The sequence below is a fragment of the Mobula hypostoma genome, chromosome 4 (genome assembly GCF_963921235.1).
Source record: "Mobula hypostoma chromosome 4, sMobHyp1.1, whole genome shotgun sequence".
NCBI classification, from domain to species: Eukaryota; Metazoa; Chordata; class Chondrichthyes; order Myliobatiformes; family Myliobatidae; genus Mobula; species Mobula hypostoma.
Genome location: NC_086100.1, coordinates 169,602,066 through 169,618,316, shown reverse-complemented (window position 1 = coordinate 169,618,316; position 16,251 = coordinate 169,602,066). Strand labels below are relative to the sequence as shown.

General features: G+C 48.9%; 1 protein-coding gene across 2 annotated transcripts in view; it reads right to left on the bottom strand.

Moving 5' to 3' along the window:
* Positions 1 to 15,540, bottom strand: part of nfkb1 (nuclear factor of kappa light polypeptide gene enhancer in B-cells 1) — a 126,903-nt gene extending 111,363 nt beyond the window's left edge. The window contains exon 1 of one of the 2 annotated variants that reach the window (XM_063046963.1): positions 15,501 to 15,540. The gene's annotated coding sequence lies outside the window, so the exon portion shown is untranslated. Of the gene's footprint in view, positions 1 to 15,190; positions 15,316 to 15,500 lie in introns of those variants that run through there. The other variant, XM_063046962.1, reaches the window with a different exon arrangement.
* Between the last annotated feature and the right edge of the window lie 711 nt (positions 15,541 to 16,251).

The window sequence follows — 16,251 nt, the reverse complement described above, 5'->3', positions numbered from 1 at the left end:
ATCGAGGCCAAGGTCTTGGAGCTTATTGATTAGTTTTGAGCGGTTGATGGTACTGAATGCCGAGCTGTAGTTAGTGAAGAGCATCCTGGTGCATGCACTTCCATTGCCCAGACGTTCCAGAGCTGATGAACTGGCATCTGCTGTGGATCTGTTGTGGCGGACGTCAAACTGGAGTGGATCCCAGTCACTCCTCAGGCAGGAGTTGATATGTTTCATCGCCAACCTCTCAAAGCACCTCATCACGGTGGATGTACTATAAGTGCTATTGGATGTGAGCCACTGAGGCAGGTTACTACGTCTTTCATAGGCACCAGTATAACTGAAGCCAGCTTGAAGCAAATGGGTACCTCAGAAGGCGAAAGTGAGAGGTTAAAGATCTCAGTGAACACTCCAGCCACTTGATCAGCACAGGTTTTTAGTACTCGGCCAGTTACCCCATCCGTGCCAGATGCTTTCTGTGGGCTCACCTCCTGACGGATGCTCTCACATCAGGCTCAGAGACTGAAATCACAGGGTCATCGGGGGCTGTAGGCGTTGGGAAGTTGCCTCCATGTTTTGACTGTCGAAGTGAGCAAAAAAGACACTGAGCTCCTCTGGGAGCGAAAGGACATCCCTCTCGACCAGAGGGCACAGACTCAGTATGGAGGGACATCCCTCTCGACCAGAGGGCACAGACTCAGAATGGAGGGACATCCCTCTTGACCAGAGGGCCCAGACTCAGAATAGAGAGACATCCCTCACAACCAGAGGGCACAGACTCAGAATAGAGAGACATCCTTCACAACCAGAGGGCACAGATCTCAGAATAGAGGGACGTCCCTTTACAACAGAGATGAGAAGGAATTTCTTTAGCCAGAGGGTGCTGAACCTGTGGAATTCATTGCCACAGACAACTCTGGAGGCCAAGTCACTGGCAACATTTAAAGAGGAGATTGATAGTTTCTTGATTAGTAAAGGTTTGGGGAGAAGGCAGGAGAATGGGGTTGAGAAGGATAATAAATCAGCCATGGAGGAATGGGGCAGCAGACTCAATGAGTGTAATGACCTAATTCTGCTCCGATTATCTTAAAATAGGAGCAAGGCTTCAAATTCGACGTGAACATGGCTGATCTATGCTGGCCTCATCACCTCTTGTTCCAGTTCCCCACAACACTCAGTTCCTCAATCTTTTAAATATTTATCCACCTCCAAATTTAAATATAATCCAAAACTCTGTCCTCTTCCACCCTCAGAGATTCACCACCCTGAGAAGGAATTACTGCAGGCCTCAGCTTTCAATGACCAGCTCCTTACCTTGTAGTTATGTCAAAGCAAGACTTGCATTTCCAAACTGCTTTCACATCTCTGGAGATCCCAAGCACCTTTACAACCAATGAGGTCCCCATGATGTGTAACCACAGCTGTAATGAACTCATAGCATCATGACAGAACCTACAGAAACCAATCACCCCGTTGTGTATGCTTAGATGTAGCACAGTAGTGTAACAGGAGTTAAACTTCCACTGCTGCCTGTAAAGAGTGTGTATGTTCTCCCCATGACCTCGGGTGTTCCCTCCAGGTGCTCCAGTTTCATTCCAAAGACATACTAGGCATGACGTGTTGGCGCCAGAAGCTAGTGACATTTATAGGCTGCCCCCAACATATCCATGGACTGTTTCGGTTGTGATGCAAATGACACCTTTCACTATATATTTCATTGCTTCTGTGATGAATAAAGTTAATCTAATCTAATTAAATTCATCCCTGTTCATTAGGTCTGACACATAGTACAGAAACAGGCTAGTCAGCCTAACAATAACCGTGAGGTTGTTTTCAGAGGTGACTAGCGTATGCCCTTCTAGGAATACTCAATCCTCCTCCATGGGGGATTGGAAAGACGTGGACTCCAAGTGGGAATCCTTTAAGGGGGACTGAAGTCTTGGACTTCAAATCTCCAATCCCCAAGCATGTCCAATCACCTGCATTGTGCTAATCAAATACTTCCCAGCCCTGCTGTGAGAGGAGAGTCCCCTGGGAAAGGAATAGATTCAAGGACGTGCTGTAAGTCTGCTTGTGGAAATGCATCCTCTCCAATGACACCTAGGAATATCTGCTCTGTGTCCGTTCAACGCAGAGAAGCAGCAGTGGGATTGAGAACCTTGTATCTGTGCAGTGGGTACACACAGAGACATTGAACGTGGTGGGACAGAGCTCAGTTATCCTTGGCACATCCTGCTACACTGTGGCAGAGTCTGTGATTCCCACATGGGCTCCATCACACTCAGAAGCCACAGATTCAGAGAGGAAGTAATTCACCTTCAATTCCAAGTGAGTCTGATGAACAGTTGTCCTTGGGCCCTGGATCAACTCCTGATGAATCCTCAGGATCTAATTCTATGAATAAACTAACTTTTGTGCCCTCCCGTCCCATAAGGTCCCACAAAACTGGTGAGTGTGCAATGTTGTCCCTTTATTTAAGGGCAAAAAGGACAAACCTGACAAATATAGGCTGGTGAAGATTCTTAAAGACAGGATCTATTTGCATTTGGAAAAGCATGGACATTAGAGATAGTCTTCATGGACATTAGAGATAGTCATCATGGCTTTGTGTGGGGTGAGTCCTGTCTCACAGATTTAATTTAGTATTTTGCAGAGGTGATAAGATGATTGATGAGGGTTGGGCAACCAACATTGTCCACAAAGACCACAGTAAATTATTTGACAAGGTCGCTACTGACAGGATGGTCCAGATGATTAAGATATATAGGATTCACTGATTTGAATTGAATTGACTTTATTACTTACATCCTTCACATACATGAGGAGTAAAAATCTTTACGTTATGTCTCCATTTAAATGTGCAATTTATAGAAATTTGTAATAAATAGTACGTACAACAGGACAGTCAATATAACATAGAAATACAATTGTATCAGCCTGAGTTAATCAGTCTGTTGGCCTGGTGGAAGAAGCTGTCCCTGAGCCTGTTGGTCCTGGCTTTAATGCTGCGGTACCATTTCCCGGATGGTAGCAGCTGGAACAGTTTGTGGTTGGGGTGACTCAGGTCCCCAGTGATCCTTCAGGCCCTTTTTACGCACCTGTCTCTGTACTGGCTTATTTATAGTGACGGAGGAGTGTTTCTCTGACTGGAAGTCAGTGACCAGTGTTGTTCCTCAAGGATCAGAGCTGGGACCTCAGTTTGTGGTTTTATATAAATGGTCTGGATGAAAATGTACAGTAAGTGTGTAGATGACAAGGAAATTGGTGGAAAACAGAACAGTACAGCACAAGAGTGAACTCTTCGGCCCACCATGTCTGCCTTGAATACAATAAAATTCTCTTCTGCCTGTACAAGATCCGTATCCCTCCATTCCCTGCGTACTCGTGTTCCTAGCCAAAAACCTTGTAAATGCAACTACCTGCTTCCAGGCATCCGCCACTCTTCGTGCATATATATCACTAAACAACTTTTCTCCTTTAAGCTGATCTGCAACGGCACTCAAACTACATTTTGTTTTTTAAAACAAAACAGCAGATGAGTTCCCGTTCCTGGAGCTCGCCAGCCGGCCGCTTTACAACATTCTCCAGGCGCGGTTTGTTAGCTGGCACCTCGGGGTGCCGCCCGGTGGACAGCCGTCTCCAGGCTGGTGTTGCTGACTGGGGCGCTGCGGGAGAAGGAACATAAGCATTATGGATGGAGGTCTCTGTAGTCGAGTGGTCACTCTCTCTCTCTCTCGATGGGGGGAAGGTTTGCTGCCGGTTCTTGAGTCGGAGAATCTCGGAATAAAAAGCTATGCGGCAGACCGTAACACTGTAACAGCGATGGTCAGCTCCCCCTTTTGCTGTGGAATGGGCGATATGTCTCTGTCCCTTGACAGAGAGAGAGAGAGGGGGAGCCTGTGGCATGTCGAACTGTCAGGTAAACAATAGCTTTTGTCGACGTTGGTCCCTCTTTGGGTGCTTTGCTGTTGCTTGGAGAGTGGTGGGTGCTGATGCTTTTTGCTGAAAGGGGCAGGGGGAAGGGGGGAGGTTGTTGCCCTGGTGCTTGCAGCTGCTTGTGTGGGGAAGGGGGGAAACGAGGGCCTTGGGGTTCTAACAATTTTGTCACTCATTCTTTTGGGGTTCTCTGTTTTCCACGGATGTCTGTGACAGGTATTTCAGGTTGTATACTGTACACATACTTCAATAATAAACAGAACCATTTTATATAAACATCCTCTATTACTTGACATTTCTACTCTGTGAAAAGTTTCTGGACTCTCTGCCTCTCGTAATCGATTAAGTCTCCCCTCTGCCTCCAGCACTCCAGAGAATATAAACCAAGTTTGTCCAAGCTTTGCTTACAGCTCACAGTCTCTAATACAGGAAGCATCCTCTCCAAAGCCTTCACATTCTTCCTGTCATAGAGCTACCAGAACTGAGTGCCTTACTCTGAGTGTGAACCAACCAAAACTTAATACAGCTGCAACATGAATCCCTGAGTTTCATACTGCCCCAACTCAACGGCTAGTACAACAAGACATATTTTCAAAATGATTGGAGGAAAGTTTTGGGTGATATCAGAGGTAAGTTATTTACACAGAGCGGTGGGTGCATGGAATGTTCTGTCAGGCGTGGTAGCAGAGGCAGATACATCAGGGAATCTCTGAGACAGACACATGGATGATGGCGAAATGGAGGGTTATGTAGATGGAGAGGTTAGATTGATCTTAGAGTAGGTTAAAAGGAGGCACAACATCGTGAGCCAAAGAGCCTGTACTGTGCCGGGCTGAAATGTTCTGTGTTCTCTGTTTAACGAAGGGCATGCCACACTCTTCTTTACCTTCTCGACCACCCTATCTACTGATGTGGCCACGTACAGTGAGTTATTGCTAATTTCTCTACCCAGAATTCCTAAACTATCTATATCCCGCTGTATCATTTGACAATCACCATGTTTGAATTCAGAATTGGCTTTTCCATTGAAGGCAGAGGGTACTGGTGGAGGGGTGTTATTCTAGCAGGAGGACCATGACCAGTAATGTTTCACAGGGGTCCATTCTGAATCCATAATATGTTTGGATGAAAAGGTAGGTGTGTGGGTTAGTAAGATTGCAGGTGACACAAAGATTGGTGGAGTTGTGGACAGGACTGTCAAAAGATTCAGTAGAATATAGATCAGTTACAAATATGGGCAGAGAAATGGCAGATGGAGTTTAATCTGAGCAAGTGTGAGGTGTTGCACTTTGGGAGGTCAAATGTAAGGGGTAAGTATACAGTTAATGGCAGTGCCTCAGGGAGCCTTGACTTATGATGGGTCTTGGGTTTCAAGTCCGTAGCTCCTAAAAGTAGCCATGCAATGCAAGTAGAAAGCGAGTAAAGGCAGCTTATAGTGTACTGTACTTGCCTTCATTCGTCAGGACACTGAGTATACAAGTTGGGATGTCATGTCACAGCTATACAACACTCTGGTTATGCCCTATCTGGAGCACTGTCTGCAGTTCTGGTTGTTTCATTACAAGGAGGATGTGGAGGTTTAGCAGAGAGACATGAATGGGCAGGGCTTGGAGGGATATAGATGACGTACTGGTAGGCAGGATTTGTTTAACCCAGCAGCATGTTCAGCAGACAAAGTGGGCTGAACAGCCTGTAGCTGTGCTGTTGTAAGATTCTGAGCCTTTTAACAAATCGGTATTATGTAGAGGGACAAAGCACCAAATTCTACAAAACTGACACAAATTCCAGGGAAACTGAATGGAGTCAGCGTTACTTTACCTGCACTCGGCAAAGCAATAAAGGATTTATGGCAAATTAGTGTTGCTGTGTACACTGGTGGTGTGCAGGAGCTCAGTGCCATGACTACAGCATCAGTACGGGCATCATGGAGGAGCTCAGTGCCATGACTACAGCATCAGGTTGATGAAGAGATCATGAGCTCATCGGAGACCTACTCAACTGCATTGTCGTCCAAGTTGTTACTATAGATGACAAGCACCAGGGAGTCAGCGTCCACCCCTGTGGCACACCACTGGTCACAGGCCTCCAATCTGAGCATCAGCCCAGCACCAGCACCACCCGCTTCCTTCTGTCACGCTCATCCTTGTGTCCAAATGTCGAACTCACCCTGGGTCCCACGTTATCCAACCAGCCTACCAGTAAAGGCCTTGTCAAAGTCCACGGAGACTTCTACCGCCCTGCCCTCATCAATCCTCTTGTTCACCTGTTTCATGAGACATGACTTCCCACTCACAAAGCCAAGATGACTATCTCTAATCAGTTCTTGCAAATAAATCATGTCCCTCAGAATTTCCACCGGTAACTTTCACACCTCTGATGTTTGACTCACAGACAATTTCCCTGGCTTCTCCCTGCACACCTCATTAAATAAAAGCACTGCATTATTCACCCTCCAGTCATCCTGCACCTCACCTGTGGCTAACGATGATACAAATATCTCTCCCAGGGCTCCAGCTACTTCTTCCCTGGCTTCTCACGATGTCCTTGGATGCTCGTGGCTGCGCCCTTTCTGTGCCACGGACTTTATAATGTGGATGTGTTTCAGGATGTTGCTGTTCCCTTCCCCAAACTCACTGGCTTCATTGTAAATACAGACGCGACGTATCCATTTAAGACTTCACCCATCTCCTGTAGCTCCACACATGGATAACCACACTTATCACCTGTTCTCTCTCTAGTTTCCCTGTCATGCTTATTCTTGGATAATCTGTTAGCTCCTTAGTCACAAATTCAGAACCTCACAGCCTTCCTCCAAGCCTCACAATGTGAAGCATCTGACCAGGGACCACAGAGAGGTCGGTCGCCCAGATCTCATCGTGAGGAATGTCGCCACTAAGGGCCTCCTCATTGCCGTCCTCCTACACCGAGAAAAACATCAGTTGTGTGTGTTAGCGTTCAAACGGCAATGACTTTTGTCACTGATAGTTGGCGAGAAATAAGCAGCGAAACAATTCAGAACTGTTTTGCTCACTGCAGTTTCAAGCATTCAGGCCTGGAGATGCCAGAGAGGGCTGGGCGTGAAAATGAAGCGACTTCACTACTTCAACAAGAACTACAAAGAGTTTGAAGGCATCAACCATCATGTTAAATGACGCACCAACAGCGATGCCCTGCAGAAAGTTCATTAAGCTACTTCTTCTTTCAAATATGATTCTACTGCTAAGCTGGAACCTGTGATTTATATTCTGATGGTGTGTTTCGTGCCGTCTGAGTGATCTGGTGCTTTGCTGTCTCTGAGGGACTTTGGTTAAGGTTTGGAGTGAAATCTGCAGCCCAGAGGCCTGGAAGGATGGAGACGGGTCACAAGTCCATGATTGACTCCACTGCTTCTCTCCGACTGAGGCGCTGAGCGAGGCTGAAGTTGACGAGGACAACAGCGGAGGACAGTCAGGTGTTCAGCACCATCTGCCTGCATTTAACTGGTCTCACTCTCACTCTCACTAGCTGCTGTCAGATGAAAGTGCAGGAGTCCTGGGATCTACGTTTCAGGGATCGATCAGCGAGGCTGTGCACTCATTCTGGAGGACTTTCGGGTTCATGTTACATGTGTTTCTGGATTGCTGGTTTTGAGTGGTTTGAAGGGGACGATCAATGCGAAGTGGGGCATTTGATAATAAATGTACTCTGAATCTTCGAAAATGAAGAATTGGAAGATGCAATTGTATGAGGGCAGTCCATTAACTGCAATAGTTCTCTGACTGTAAATGAACAAATCAGCACAATCAAAAGAACACAACTCTGCCACAGACGGTCCCAGGCCTGACTGCGTAAGGAGGAGGGTTGGACATGGGGCTAGCAAACCCATCCTGTAAAAACCCAGACACACAGAAAGGTCAAAAGAAGCTCCAAAAACCTCAATCCTGGGAGAGAAAGGATCTTCAAAGATGGGCTACACCTGGGGACAACTTGAAAGTCTGGTCCTGGACAAAGCACTCAGTTGAGCTTGTGTCAGCGGCCCAGGAGGGATGGCGGGCTTAAGATGAAAAGAACATGGCAAGAACACTGGATAAATTCCTCTGTTGATAACTATTAGGAACTACAGTTTTACAGCACTGTGTAGTACAGTTAAATTTGTCTGTATTTCATCTAAATAACATAACGTATTACTCAGTTAAATGGCAGTTTATCTTTTTCATATATTTTTAACCATTTTCATAAAATCAGCTAATAGGGGTAGCCATTTAATTGGCCAAAATGTACAGCTGTGTCCCAATTAACCAGAATCCACTGTATATAGGCTTGAGGAGATTCAGTACGTCACCAAAGACTCCAGAACATTTCTACAGATGTACCATGGAGAGCATTTAAACTGGTTGATACGGAGCTGGTGACACACAGCATCGGAAAAAGGTGCAGAGTGTTGTAAACTCAGCCAGTTCCACCATGGGCACTGGGCTCCCCCACCCTGGGCACCAGTCTCCCCCATCATCGAGGACATCTTTAAATGGTGATGCCTTACATCCATCACGAAGGACCCCCATAACCCAGGATATGCCCTCTTCTCATTGACACCCTCAGGGAGGAGGTACAGAAAAAAAAGCCTAAGGTCACACACTCAACATTTTCGAAACAGCTTCTTCCCTTCTGCCCTCGGATTTCTAAACAGTCCATGAACTCTACTTCACAATGTCACTCTCCTCTTGTGCTGTTTATGTTTATTGTAACTGTTGTAATTTTTAATGTATTGCACCATACTGCTGCCACAAAATATAAACTTCACCAACTATATCAGTGATAATAAATCTCACAACTGGCTACCCCCGTCGAGGACTGCCATACTTCCTTCTCAAATCTGATTTCCTGCGGAAATTCCTTTGCACCCTAAAACTGTAACCCTGACCAAGGGTCCACAGCAGACCCATTCTCAGTGCTGCCCCACCTTCAACAGGCTTCCACAGCCGATCCACAGAGCTAACAGGAAACTCTCCCACACACATCACCTCGCTCCAGAACCAGGTCACCCAACGTTTGCTAAGCCGCAAACATGCAGATGATGCCCGTTCAGAGGCCGAGCTCCAGGCCCTCGTTGGAAGCCGTTCGCTGAGGCAGACAGGAGAGTGGTCTTGCAGTTGTCAGCTCCAAAGCAAAGGTCTTGTAGTGCCACGATCCTGATGCACAGTATCACCGCGTGCTACAGTGGAGAATGTCAACCACTCAGTAAACATGTCTCTACATTACGATGGAGTCATAACACAAAGAATTTTACTCCCTCACGTTGTGGGATGGATGGAAGACTTAAATAAATTCTAAATAAAGTGCTAACCTGTTCAATCTTTCCCTATAACTCCTGGCAACATCCTTGTAAATTTTCACTGTACTCCTTCAATCTTATTGAAATCTTTAATTTGTTGTTCCATGGGATGTGTCTATCTTGTGAATGCTGTTTATCTGATGCTGCTGTAAGCAAGTTTCTCATTGCACCTGTGAATTCACTTACTTGTGCAAATGACCCAAACTGAACATTCTTCCAAATCCACTGGGAGCAATGTCTCCCTGGCCAACATCCCAGGCACCAGGTTAGACACAGCTGGGCAGTTCAATGCACGGCCAGCACTGTCTCGAAAACAAGCTCATGGGGAGAGAACACTGGCCAGACAGCGGAAAAGATTCAGTGATGTGCTCAGAATCTACTTCTAAAATGCAACATTCCCATGACTCCTGGAAATCCGTGGTCCATGATCACTTAAACTGGAGATCTGTGAACTCAGAGTGCACAGAGATGGTCAGTACATGTCAGGAGGAGTGGACCACCCCATGGACTACTGCCTGCCCTGTCAGCCTTCTCCAGACCCGTTTGGGGGTGAGTCTGTGGTTCCCACATTCACCTCAGGGCACAGAGGACCGGAGCGGAAGGGAATAAAATTCCATCCCAAGGGACTGCCCGTGAAGAACAGGTGCTAGTTACATATGTGGGGGTGGGATTTACTGCAACACTTGCAGGAAATTAATGCCTGCTGCTTCGATCTGAAAACGCTAGCGCATAGAACCTTCTCCACACAGGGTATGCACATGGTTAGTTCCAGTCTGTCACTAGATGCCCCTCAGTATCAGAGGATGAGTGTAACTGAAGTGTCAGTTTAAAGTTACTTTGAATAATAGAGATACAGATAGTATCACTTCATATCATTAACAATGTAACTGATTCCAGCAACAATGTAACAGGCTGAGCTCCCAGCCTGGGAGGAGACTCACAAATGGTCCCTTGTTCACCAGTACAAGAACCCAGACGGAAAATCTTGCGTTTGTATAGCAGCCCTTCAACACATCCAAAGTGTGTGTTCACTAGGAGTGAAGTATAGACACATCTGCACTACAGGAAACGTGGCAGATAGTCTGGGCACAGCAAGATCCCCCAACGTGAGAAATGACTGGATAAGTTTATTCAGTGTAATGAATGGGAGTGTGACTTCTGTCCCTAACGCTAAAGGGGCAGACACCCTGTTAATATAAACATAAGATTCAGTTTCAGAATCTGGCCATTTTTGGTAAGGCAGACACAGTTTATTGTCCATCTCCAGTTGCCCCCGAGAAGGGGGGGGGGGGAGGGAGCTGCATACTTGAGCCATTTCAGTCATGTCAGAAGGTCGTAACAGGGTTTAGCTGCAGTGACAGTGAAGGACCGGCGATGTTTCCCAGTCTCACACACACACACAAAACGCTGGAGGAACTCAGCAGGCCCACGGAGGGGGACAAACAGTTGACAATTCAGACCGAGACCCTTCATCAGTACTTACGTTTCCAAGTCAGGATGGTGTGTGAGCTGGGGCGGGTGGGGGGGGGGGGGATGCTGCAGGTGGAAATGCTCCTCTGATCCCTCATGTTTCTTGGTGTCAGAGGTGATGTGTTTGGGATGTCTGTCAGAGTAGCCTGCGTGTGTAACACCAGTTCATTTTGTAGACAAGTGCACTGGTGGTGGAGGGAGATAGGGAGTGCTTAAGGGGTGGATGGTGTATTGACTGAGCAGACAGTACCCCATCCACACCCTCCCTCCCTCCACTACTTTTCCCTGGAAGGAGTTGAACTTCTTGAGAGTTATTAATGCTGAACTTGGCCAAGCCAGCGGAGAATATTCCACTACTCTTGTGCCTCGTAGATGGTGGGGCGGCCTTGCGCTGTCAGGAGGAGAGTCTCTCATTGTGAGATCCCCAGCCTTGACCTACTCTTATAGCCATGGGATGTGTCTATCTGGTCCAGTGGAGTTTCTGATTAATGTGACCCCAATGTGTTGAGGGAGGGAGAAATGGATGATGATACTGTCACTAAAATGTCATGGGTAGGTGATTATAGTCTCTGGTGTAGATGTCCATTGCCTGGTACCTTTGTGGTGAGAATGTTACCTGCCTGGATGTTGTCCAGGCTTTGTAGGTATGGGCTGCTTCATTAACTAAGTTACAAAGGGGATTAAACATTGAACAATCAGTAAACATGTTATGTTGGAAGGAAGGTCATCAATGAAGAAGCTGAAGCTGATCTTGGACATCATGGTCTCCGGCAATGAGGTCAGAACACTGGACCTCTTCCTTGTATGCGGTATAAGCCCAACCGCGAGAGTATATTCACTTTTGATGTCCATTGACTTCTTTATCACCAGGGTTCCAAGAAGCTGCACTCAAACGCTGCCACAATGTCAGGGAAGTCACGATGTCCTGCCAAAGGGTCTCGGCCTGAAATGTCAACCGTACTCTTTTCCATAGATGCAGGCTGGCCTGCTGAGTTCCTCCAGCATTTTGTGTGTGTTGCTTGGATTTCCAGCACCTACAGATGTTCTCGTTTGTGATCAGTGCACTGGATCAAGTTCGGACCTAGGCTGTGATGAGGATTTCTCACTGGGGAGGTTGCTGTTGAGTGAAGTGCCACTGTCAATGGCACCCTCCATCACTTACTAACGGCACACCTGGACAACCTGCACACTACTGGGAGCTCTCAGCTGTTTTAATATCACAGGGGGTGAATGGGATCGTCAGGAGACCATCAGAGTGAATGGATTTTGTTCTGGTGGGATCTCGGGAGGGAAGCCGAGATGGATCATTCTGCTTCTGACTGAACACGGTTGTGACTGCTTCAGCCTCGTCCACAGCCCTCACAGGTCGGATCCTGTGTCACTGAGGATGGGGATCTCCTTGGAGCCTCATCCACCTGTCCATGGTTGAATTGTCCGCCACCATTCACAACCAGATGGCTGTCTACAGAGCTTCAACCTGAGCCATCATGGTGGGACATCTCACTCTGTCTATCCGAGTCACACACACACACAGAGCCCCATGTACCCGCCTCACCCTCAGTATCTCCGATGGTGTTCCCAGCTCATCTGTCTGCACACACGGGTCCCCTGGTTTGACAGCATGGCTGAGTGAGGACACGCCAGGCCGTGAGGGGACAGACTTGAGGTGACGGCACCTCATGGAGTTGCCGGGTCTGTCACTGTTCCCCTCCTCAAGATCGAGGGAGAGTTGCTTCCACTCCAGTTTTTAGAGGCCAGGGGTAACTGGCCACCTCCTCCCCAACGTCTGAGCTCCTGAGCTGTGATCACAGAGTCCATCACTATCAGGAATGTCCACAAGGGTCCAGAAATCCAGGTCGCAGTTATCACGAGTGAGGTCCACACATTATGATGGCGGGTGTTCTTAGTGTGAAGACGGAACTGTGGCACCACAGGGACAGCACAATGGCCACCCGTACCAGTACTCCCAGGGACAGATGTATCTACCACCGGGAGACAGGTGAGGACAGGGCCCAGTGTGTTTGTCCCATTGCTGGTCACTCACTACCTGCTGTAAACCCAGTCGGGGACTCCCATCCTCCTGGACCCAGACACTTGGGTCAGTGGTGGCGTCATCTGTGATGGATACTGAGGTCTCCACCCAAGGGGCATTCTGTGTCGGGCTGCACTCAGTGTTCCTTAAGAGGGAGGAGCCCCAATTCATTAGCTCTGGGTGGATGGTGATCAGGAGGGGGTTTCCTTGCCATGGGTAACCTGAAAACAAATGACTTCGTGGCATCAGGAGTCAATGTGGATGACCCCATGGCCTACTCCCTCCCACCCATACATTACTAAGCCACCATGACCAGTGGGCCTGTCCTGTGGGTGTGACAGGACCGACCCAGGTATGTGCTGGTGGAATCTGACATATAACCATATAACAATTACAGCATGGAAACAGGCCATCTCAGCCCTTCTAGTCCATGCCGAACTCTTACTCTCACCTAGTCCCACCGACCTGCACTCAGCCCATAACCCTCCATTCCTTTCCTGTCCATATATCTATCCAATTTAACTTTGAATAACAACATCGAACCTGCCTCAACCACTTCTGCTGGAAGCTTGTTCCACACAGCTACCACTCTCTGAGTAAAGAAGTTCCCCCTCATGTTACCCCTAAACTTTTGCCCCTTAACTCTCAACTCATGTCCTCTTGTTTGAATCTCCCCCACTCTCAATGGAAAAAGCCCACCCATGTCAACTCTATCTATTCCCCTCCTAATTTTAAATACCTCTATCAAGTTCCTCCTCAACCTTCTACGCTCCAAAGAATAAAGACCCAACTTGTTCAACCTTCGTCTGTAACTTAGGAGATGAAACCCAGTGAACATTTAGGGTCTGATTCCGAGAGGTCGACTGTCCGGTGGTTGCTCGGTGAACCAACACTAGGGATGAACTCCACGACGTCTGTGGGAAGGCTCTCCCGAGTTGGAGATCGGCCTGCAGGTGTTCCGCGAGCACGACGAGGCTGGGAGTGACCATAGTGACTCCGCATCTGTTGCCCACCTGTTTGAATGCAGCAACACAACTGAGTGGTTTACAGGACCCCCTCAGGAGGCACTCCGTCTTCAACCAGATGAGGAGAGTCAGGAGCCTCAGTTAGGTCAGAGTGGGAGAGGACAGCGCAGTCCCCTGTAGAGACAGGCCCTTTGCCCCAGAGTGTCTGCACCGATCATGATACCAATCTACACTAGTCCCATTGCTTTTGCGCCCCTGTGCCTCACCATGCCCTGCCTCAGTGAAGGAGTTGGGTGTTGATGGGTCAGGTTGTTTCCATAGTGACCAGCTTGTCTCTTCCAAATCACAGTGTCATTGCTGGATTGTCAGTCTCACCCCCTGGGTCAGTAGATCAGTAACTGAACCCTATCCGCATACCAGACGGGAACAGGAAACCATTCTTCCCTTTCAGCCCGGTTCCTCCCCGTAATCCCACACAATGAACGCCTCCTGGTTCAGCGACTCTACGGGTAAAGAATTACAACAAACAGCCCCTCATTCTGAAGCTACAGCCCAGTCAGTAATCGACCCTTCCCCACAAGAGAAAGCACCATCTCAACACCCCCTCTGAAACTTTTGTGGTTTAATATGGTCACCACTTGCTCCAACTCCCAATGAGTTCAACAGTTGTCTCCCTCCCCGGAATCCATACAATCCAGTCAGACTCGATGGGCCGAAAGGCCTAGTCCTGCTCATGTCTTACGGATCAGTGAAACTCCCCACTCCTGTTTCACCAGAAAGGACAACGTGGTGCTGGGCTGGGCTGGGCTGGGCAGACACAGCTCCCAGAATCTCCACTGATTTGTTGAGTTTACTCTCACAGCTGAGCCTGAGATGGGAGAAAGCAGTGTCCAGTTGGCAGACCCCTCACCAAGCGCTCAGCTGCCAGAAGGGGAGACCAAAACAGACACCTGAAACTCAACTCTGCCTCAGCACCAGTTCTGCTCCTCCAGGCAAGGTGTACAATTAACGTGTGTGGTGGCGAACAGGATGTACTCACGTTTGACTGATCCACCGGAGGAAAACACCTCGTTATCCCACTTGGTGAATTATCGTATAGTTCCCTCAACCATCACAGGACCGCACAGCCCGACGTCAAACTGGCTCCTGACACACAGATTGCCCATCACCTCAACTCCCATTGGCGAGACTTCCCTTCTCTCATCACAGCCGGTGCCGAGAGCCCAGCCCCGGGACTCGAGATCCGGCAGCAGGACGACAGCGCTACCCTCCGCCAGCAGTCCCGCCGGGGTTAACTCCTCCCTCTCCGAGGCACTCACCCCACTGTCCCCCGCTCCGCGTCTCAGACAAACACCGGACATCGGAGACCGGGCCCTTTCCCGGTGCACGGAGCGCCCACAGTCGGTTCGGCCCCGGGCGGAAGATCAGCGGCGGTGGTCGGCCCCCTCCCCGGGATCTCCCCCCCCCCACCCCCAGCGCACCCCACCCCTTACTTACCGCGGCCTCTCCGGCTCAGGGACCAGTTGGGATGTTCTCCGGCCTGGGCTGAGCAGGGCGGCCGCTGTCTCAGCGCTCCATGCGCGGCCACTCAGCTCTTCCTCCCGGCCGGGAAATTCCCCGCCCCCGCCGCAACGATGCACCGCCCCGACTTCGGGCAGGAAGTTCGGCCCAGATCCTCTCCCACTTCCCTCCTCCGCCCTCCCATCCCCGCTCCCGCCCCCCTCAGACCCTCCCTCATCGGGATATCACTCTCCCCACCGGTTGCCTGGCTCCTCCTCTCCCCCACCCCACCGTCTCAGTCTCAGACCTGCCGCCCTGTTCCAGCCTCCGCTCCGGGAAGTCCTGCAAACCGTTCGTCAGGGTCTAGAAATGAGACCTCTGCGAATGCGAGGTGTCTTAAGCGACACGTTCAAAAATACTGCACCGGGGGGAGGTAAACAGTCAACTTTTCGGGCTGAGACTCCCCAGCATTTTGTGTATATTCCTAAATTTGTAGTTAAAGTCAAATCTCTTTTCATTCTCCTCAACTCGGTGGACACTGGCCAAGTTTTCCCAATTTCTGGTCACCTTGCCGCGACAGTTGGTGGACCTTTGCTTCCCTCCCAACAAGGCAAGTCTGGAGCAAGGAGACCAGAACTCCTCCTGTGGTCAAAACCTCATGCAATGAGGCCCAGTCCTCTGAGCCTTCTCTCCCGGCTACACCTAACGTTTCCCTTCAGAGGTCAGTGTGTGAAGACATCGAGTCTCTTTGTAAGTCAGCTCGATCAAACATCATGTAATAGTCCTAAACACAAGAGATTTATTTATTGAGGGAAAATAAGACATAGGAGCAGAATGAGGCCATTCAGCCTGCCATGTCTGCTGTGCCATTCCATCATGGCTGATCCCGATCCCACTCAACCCCATACACCTGCCTTCTCGCCATATCCATTGATGCCCTGACCAATCAGGAAATGATCAACTTCTGCCTTAAATATACCCACGGACTTGGCCTCCACCGCAGTCTGTGGCAGAGCATTCCACAGATTCACTACTCTCTGGCTAAAAAAAAATCCTCC